Consider the following 8,345-nt stretch of genomic DNA (forward strand, 5'->3'; position numbering starts at 1 on the left):
ACCTCTAACTCCCTATTGAAGTAATATTTTGCTTCCTGTATTTGCTTATGTAGCTCTTTTTTAAAATGATCTTTGGTGCCTGTATTTGCTCTCTTCTATCATCCTTTATTTCACATAACATTTTAATTATGTTCATCCTGAACTTCTTCTTTGTAATTTCTTCTGCTGTGGATGCCATGGATTCTAATAATGTGGTATCTTGATTTGTTTGGGCCCACTTTTTGCCCTGTCTTTTAATGTTGCTCGTGTGTTTTCCCTTCTAGTACTGTAGATCTGAGGCATTATCATTTTTACCCTATAGGCTTATAGTGCCCCTGCAGGGTTATAATACCTCTCCTTTGAGGGGAAGAACAATGTTCACAGATCCCAATACATACAATAATCTTAAACCAAGTAGTTGCTGTTAAGATGTTTTACAGTTTGGTCACAATACAGAAATAGTGAGTTCAATTATTAACTACAATATAAATAGTAGATTTGTAAAAGAGTTTATTTTCTCTGATGGTGGACAAAGAACCAGGGGTGAGGTGTAGGATGAGATGTTGATGGGGTAGGAGGTGAGTATATAGAGTTATTAGCCTTAGGAAGTGTGAAAGAGAAATCTAAAGAAGAAGGTTAATAGCAGGAGAAAAAAGAAGTGATTTTGGGGAGACAAGTAAGTGGGAAGACAGTAGAGTACATAAACAATAACACATAAATATTAAGAAAAAATGCAAAAATGGGAGAAAAAAATATACAACACAACAGTAATATACTGTTCAGACATCTCAATCCTTGGTATCCTAATTCATGCAAAGTATACATATGTTGGGGTTGTGAGGGCGGGAGAATAGAGTGGGACAAGAAAAAAAATCTCAAAGGAGGCAATAAGGATTATTTTGGTTGGAGATCAGTATCTTTCCTGTTTCTATTCTCATCCAATAGGTGGGGTTGTCTGTTGTTAGCTGGTATCTCCACCCTCAGGATGGTGAAGTTTACCAGGATCAGAGGGTTGGTTTTGTATTCAGGGCACCTCGAAGAGGGAGATTGTACCACAGGGAATCTCCTTTGAGGCCCACTTGTGTGATGTGGGCACCTATTGTTATCTCCTTATGTCACCTGTAGATCTCACAGTTCATGGTCTCTAAATTAGTCTCTAAACTGTATCTCACCCTCTGTCTATTTCCTAATTGGAGAACTTTCTCTCTGGATGACTTGAGGGTTGTGCTTTGAGGATTGTGCACCTGTCTTGGAGAGCTGTTTTGTATTGGGCAGTCACTTTGCCGGGCCGGAGGAAAAGTTGGGAATTATGGTACCTGTCCAGCCGATGTTCCAAATTGGGAGTTGCCCCAACTAAAGATGGCAACAAAGGTGACCCAAGATGGAGGTGGCTGCTGTCAGCGATGAGGTGTCAGGCCGGGTGGGGGAGCCAGGCAATCACTTTAGGTGATGGGTTCAGAGATGAGCTCTGTGGCTTGCAGTCTTGTGGCTGTTGGCTGTCTTCAGAGCCTGTGCAATGCCTTGAGGTGCAGGTAGGCTACTGCATGTAGGGGACTATTGTAATGGCTTCAGAGTCCCAAGATGGAAGCAACTGGAGGAGCCCCGCCTTGGTAGTTGGAGGTCCACATGGGAGTGGAGGTTGGTGTTCCTGCACATGGGGTAGTGGCTGGGTGTCCGCATGGGAATGGTCTCTGGGATTTCTACATGGGTGGGTGGCCAGGAACCCTGCCCAGGTGCTGATGCTTGTGGTCCCACTTGGGAAACCTGGTAGTTCTGCATGGGTGAGTAGTCAGGAGTCCTGCTCTGATGCTGAGGTCTCAGTCCCTGAGCTAGCACAGCGGCCATGATCCCTGTAGAGGAACAGCTATGGTGAGCGACTCCTCTATCTCTCACAGAGAAGCAGTATTCCCACTACTTGAGTCCCACATCAGCGAGTAACACATGGAATGCTGCTCCCTCTGGCCTGCCATCTTGGATTGCCATTTGGGTTTTTTTGCTATATTTTATCCTGTCTTGATTTTCATTTAGTGAATTATTCTCCTATTGAACTTCCTCTGTTTTGGGGTTTTGAGAATTGTTTTCATTCCTCTCTGTGAAGTTTATCTTTGAGTATTTGTAGTGCTCATGAATTATTTGTTTATTCTTGTCATGAATTGTTTTTATTTCCCCCTTGAATTTGAAACTGAGTTTTGCTGGATATAGTAACCTTGGATGACAGCTGCTTTATTTTAGGGCTTGGAATAGCTCAATCCAGCCCCCTTTGACTTTGGGGTCTGAGCAGAGGAATCTGAAGTGAGCCTTATTGTTTTGCCTCTAAGTGTGACCTAATATTTCTCTCTTGTACCTTTTTTTCTATGTTAGGCATTTTGGTCATGAATTGTCTCAGTGGGCTTCTCATTTGGCTGGGTCTAGTTGGGGTCCTGTAAGCCTCATGTATTTGGATGTCTATCTCATTTCTGATATGAGAGATATTTTCTATAACTATTTCCTTGAAAATATTATTTATGCCTTTCGTTTGCATCTTCATGTTCTCTTCTATCTCAATGATTCTCAGACAACTTTGATTCTTTAAAGTTGTCTCGGAGTTCTTCTATATTCTAGTCATGTTCTATTATTTTTCCCCATTATTACCTTCTGTGTATTCAAGATCATCTAGCCTATATTTAATGCCTAAAGTTCTGTCTTCAAGGGCCGAGGTTTTATTTTCTACAACATGTAGTCTACTATTGATACCCTCAAATGAGTTTATAATTTGTTCACCTTGTTTTTCTAGGATATCTTCTTGGCTTCCCTTTATTATTTCTATTCCTTTATTAAAATGGTCATTCATTTCCTGTAATTACTCTTTTAATTTCTTCCTTAGATCTTCTTTTAGTTGATTGAACATTTGGAAAATCAGACTTTTATTACCTCATTTTGGGTTTTTGTCTACCTCACTATTAGTGGGTTCCTTTGTTGGCAGATTGTGGATTTTAGGGGGGAATTTGTTTGCCTGTTTTCTCATGTTTTCAGACGTCTTGGGCTTGTACATCAATTGAAGTGGATTCCTCTACCTCGTGTGTGTGTGTGTGTGTGTGTGTGTGTGTCCTTTTGTGTGTAGTTGTCTTATTCTGGGACTTCTGTCTATTTTTGAGAGAGGGGTCCCTCCTAAAGGGATGGAACCTAAGTTGTTCCTCTCTAGTTGTTCCTTCTTGGGTCCTTTTTGACGGTTTGGGGCCTTTGGTATTTTCTCTTATTTGATTTGGAGTCTCTGCAGGAATCATGGCTGCTGTGCTAGCTCAGGGACCGAGACCTCAGCGTCAGAGCAGAATGATCAGATGCTGCAGAATCTCTAACCTGTGAACTTTTAGTGTCCCTGAAGGTTACCCATACTTCACAGAATGGGAGCAAAATGAATAATAATAATTGATATTGCAACCAACAAACAATAAACCTTGTTAAAGTAAATACCCCAGATCCTACTATGAAATTTTTTACATTAATTGCCACCAATAAACAGGAACAATGGGTTCAGCAATTGTCAGCAGTGAAAACAATAACCATGAACTAGCTCTGGCTTTAAAGCAAATAGCAGTTGTCAACTTTATCACACGCAGTAGTAATGATTGTATTAGCATTAATGGTAGGGGCGAGATTAATATAACCATTTAGTTCTGATCATGGTAAAAATACACTTAATTAGGGGAAAAAGAAATGTGTTATGACATTAGAATAAACTTTACAATTTCAGAAAGTGAACAGAGAGAATGCAGAAGAACAGTAGCACAAAGGGAAGGGGAAAAATAGAAGAAGCCCAGTATTGGGAGAAAGGGAGGAAAAAAACAAGAGAATTTGGCCAATAACAAGAAAAGATATGATTGAAATGATTTTGTCATTTTTTAGTGCTGGTAATACTCCATTGTGTATAGATGCCACAGTTTTTTAATCCATTCATCTATTGAAGGGCATCTAGGTTGATTCCAAAGTCTAGCTATTGTGAATTGTGCTGCTATGATCATCGATGTGGCAGTATCCCTGTAGTACACTCTTTTAAGGTCTTCAGGGAATAGTCTGAGAAGGGCAATAGCTGGGTCAAATGGTGGATCCATTCCCAGCTTTCCCAGGAATCTCCATACTGCTTTCCATATTGGCCACACCAATTTGCAGTCCCACCAGCAGTGTACAAGTGTACCTTTTCCCCCACATCCTCGCCAGCACTTATTGTTGTTTGACTTCATAATGGCTGCCAATCTTACTGGAGTGAGATGGTATCTTAGGGTGGTTTTGATTTGCATTTCTCTGACTGCTAGAGATGGTGAGCATTTTTTCATATACTTATTGATTGATTGTATGTCCTCCTCTGAGAAGTGTCTGTTCAGGTCCTTGGCCCATTTGTTGATAGGGTTATTTGTTATCTTATTGTCTAATTTTTTGAGTTCTTTGTATACTCTGGATATTAGGGCTCTATCTGAAGTGTGAGGAGTAAAAATTTGTTCCCAGGATGTAGGCTCCCTGTTTACCTCTCTTATTGTTTCTCTTGCTGAGAAAAAACTTTTTAGTTTAAGTAAGTCCCATTTGTTTATTCATGTATATAACTCTTGGGCTATATACATTAGGAAATGGATGGCATTAGAGCAGATTATGCTAAGTGAAGCTAGCCAATCCTTAAAAAACAAATGCCAAATGTCTTCTTTGATATAAAGAGAGCAACTAAGATCAGAACATGGAAGAAGAGCATGAGGAAAAGACTAACATTAAACAGAGAAGAGTGGGTTGGGAGAAAGGGAGAGAGAAGGGAAACTGTATGGAAATGGAAGGAGACCATCATTATTACACAAAATTACATATAAGAGTTTGTGAGAGGAAAGGGGAAAAAAAAACAAGGGAGAGAATTAAACAACAGCAGATGGGGTAGAGAGGGAAAATGAGAGGGAAGGGGAGGGGGGATAGTAGGGGATAGGAAAGGTAGCAGAATACAACAGTCATTAATATGGTATTATGTAAAAATGTGGGTGTGTAACCAGTGTGATTCTGCAACTTGTATTTGGGGTAAAAAATGGGAGTTCATAACCCACTTGAATCAAATGTATGGAAGATGATATGTCATGAGCTTTGTAATGTTTTGAACAACCAATTTTAAAAAAAGATATGATTGAAAGAGAAATAAGAAATAAACACACGAAAATAATTAAAAATTCAACTAACATATACAATCCAATGAACCAGAACCTTCAGAAGACAAAGCTAAAAAAAGATTTCTAAAAAATTCTGAACATGAGAGTGAAGGGAAACCTAGGAACAAGAGACAGGTAAGTGAGAAATGAAAGACACAGACCAGGCAGAGACACACGGTTTATTTGTCAGAGCTGACAAATAAAGGCCATCTCTCTATAGGAGAGAGAGACCAATCAGGCTTGAGTTCTAGGACTTTTATGGGGGAGGCTCAAAATCAGAGCTGGGCGGGTCCTAAAGCAGTGGTTAAGGGTTGGGTTGGTGTGAGGGAGCGGTGAGCCTTTCTTAGAAACGCCCTTAGGTGGGAAAACAAAACTTTTTTCTTAAAATGGCAGCTGTCACTTAAGATGGCCGTCCAGATGTTAAACAAAGACTTTCTAGAGAGAAAACAAGACAAATAAATATATGTCTATATGTCCCTGAAACAATCAGGACAATAAGAATTCACATGCACTGCCTCCCCCCCAACAGAACACAGAAGAAATAAGAAAAAAAATTAAAAATATATGCATTTAAAAAAAACGAGAAAAGAAAAAAATCCAATACCTTGATGTAGCTTGAAATGGTCAAAATATTTGGCAGGAATGGGTGTTCAATGTCTGTGTTCAATAGTCTTTCTTGTCAATTTTTTCTTGTGTCAAGTACTAACAGAGAAAACAAGGGGTAGGTGATGTTAACCCCTTCCTATTATCTTACTCTTTGAGTTACCAATCAGAGTGGCCTAAGGGTGAAGCTCTTTGATATAAAACTCAGTTTCCCTTTCACCAGTATGAGGTGGAATGGATAAAAATGTATGGTTAGTTTACATTTTAACCATCTGTACCAGGTCCATGCACTCCCAGGGTATGACCTCTGCAGCACGTTCTGTGAGGGGTGATCCAGCAGGTAGTCCTGAGGGCTACTTGAGCCCCAGGTCTAATAAGGCTGGGTTGAAAAGTGCCTTCTTTGGAGAGACTAGGTTGACCTGCTCCGAGGGCTAGACTTGAGCCAGTCACTTCCATGGGTTTGGTTCTAGGTGCCTCCCCCAAAATCCCATCCTAGGGCAGGAGGGTGTAACCTGTACTCCTATTTGCCCAGGAGGTCGGCCTTCCCAGGAAGTTTCCTGAGTGCATTCTCTCCTGCCCACCCTGATTCCCTGATTGCTGCAGCCGGTCATGGGAGCTTCCAGACACAAAGTCTCCCCTTTGCCCTCCCAACCAAGTCCTCCTAGGTACAGTCCACTCCATGCCCACTTCTCTGACCATAGGCCAAGCACTGTCTAGGTTCCTAAATAAGTGCCTGCAGGGATATTGTGGCCTGTGTTTTGATTAGCTGAGGCGTCCATGGCAAAATCTCATTCATAAAAAACAGATTGCAAAGTCATCTGAGAAGTGGGCACTTCTATGAGAGAAACAAAAAGACATGAATACTGGAATATGATTGATACAAAGTAAATGTCATAGCCCCTCGAACATGTCAATGAATATCATGGCGATGATAGAAACCAGTAATCTCTCACCAGGGGGTGCAAGAGCTCAGAAGTTTTTCCCATGACAAGGGCCGGTGAGGCCAGGGCCTTTAACATTGCCAGAGTTATCAGGAACGTAAGTGCAACACTGAGTTTTTATAATGTCACAGATGCCCCCAAAAGATGTAGTTAAGCTATCTAATGTTATCTGATTTTAATATTAAAAAGACCTTTTTATTGGCATAACCACTGTGTTTAGCAGAGATACTAGCAAACACAGATCAAGCCTACAACTTTAGGAAGATTTGTAGGTCTTAAATTGCCTGTTGACTAAATAGACTTCTGACTCTGATCGTCTCTTTTGGTAGTTATTAGGCACTCCTGTTTAAGAATCCTTCTTTTGTAGCGTCCAGTCTTATTTAGTCTTGGTGGGGCTAACACAAGTGCACAGCTTAAGTTACATTGAAAGAATTATTCTCCTTTTAAATGTCCAGGTATGACTATACTTTGGTGAAGACTTGTTTTGCGAGGTGTTTAACATCAAGCTGCACAGTTGACTTTGCTCCCATCATTAAGAATCAACTGAGTATCCTTGGGAGTCACACTTAGGGACTTGAGGCAGCCTCTTAGCTCCTTTACTGCCTCTCTCTAAACAACAACAACAACAAGTAACAATTGCCTTTCTTATATCTTTGAGACATCAATTTTATTATACAGAACAAAACAAATTTCTCCCAAAGCATGGGAGAAAGGACAAAGAGCAGGGCAGGGGGCAGTGTCCCGGGAAAAGTCTCTATGATGTGTTTCACAGGGAAGAGTCTCTGTGATGTGTCCTTGCAGGTGGGGGCAGAGGAGACCCCTGGTGGATGCAGATGTGCTCCTGCCTGGAACCTGCATGGAGAAGCCGGAGCCAGTCGGCACACTTCACTCCCACACCATGATGTCAGCATCTCCATGCTCAGGGTCTTTCCAATGCTGCCACTCTGTTTCTGGGGGCTGACTGACGGAAGCATGGTATGCAGCAGAGTTGCTGGACGCATTTGGTGATCCTTCTCCTCAGCCTCTTCCAACCCCATCTGCTGACTCAGGGTTGCCCAGTGGAGGTACCTTGGGAGGGTGAGTGGCTGGGCACAGGGTCATGCTGGCAGGCTAAGCATGGAGGGGTATGTCCACCTGGAGGAAGTGGAGCTGGATAGCAGGCACATTGACACTTCCAGCACCCTTCTGCTGGGACTGCTTGGCCCCCTCCAGCTGCTGCTGCTCCTCACAGGGCAAGGGAAGGGCAGGCTCACTCCAACACTTCCTCGGGCGATGCTCGGGCTTCACCTGGACCATGCAGCCCGCACCCTGTATTCTCTGGTGTTTGAGGATGAGACATGAGGCCATTGCATCGTTGAATTTTCTACTTGCCACAGACACCCGGTATCATAGGGGTGGTAACCCATATTGGTTATGGTTTTGATAATTGTGGGATCTGGGAGTTTGGGGAGCATCTCACTAGGAGGACTCGGTGTAACTTCCTCACCCTGGCTGAGCCATGAGGCTCCATTACCTGGTCTATGGTGGGCCTCTGCGAGGGGTCCACCGTGAGCATCTCATGGATGAGGCTCCAGGCTCCCTTGGAGACATGTGGGGATGTTGTACATTCCCTGCTCAATCAGCTTCTTCAGCAGCCTATGGCTGCTTGCCACAAATGGGCCTCTCCCTG

General features: G+C 42.3%; 1 pseudogene; it reads right to left on the bottom strand.

Moving 5' to 3' along the window:
- The window catches only part of LOC113198041 (actin-related protein 2/3 complex subunit 2-like), a 35,198-nt pseudogene extending 27,485 nt beyond the window's left edge, over positions 1-7,713 (bottom strand).
- Between the last annotated feature and the right edge of the window lie 632 nt (positions 7,714-8,345).

This window comes from Urocitellus parryii, chromosome 10 (assembly GCF_045843805.1).
Source record: "Urocitellus parryii isolate mUroPar1 chromosome 10, mUroPar1.hap1, whole genome shotgun sequence".
Lineage (NCBI taxonomy): Eukaryota > Metazoa > Chordata > Mammalia > Rodentia > Sciuridae > Urocitellus > Urocitellus parryii.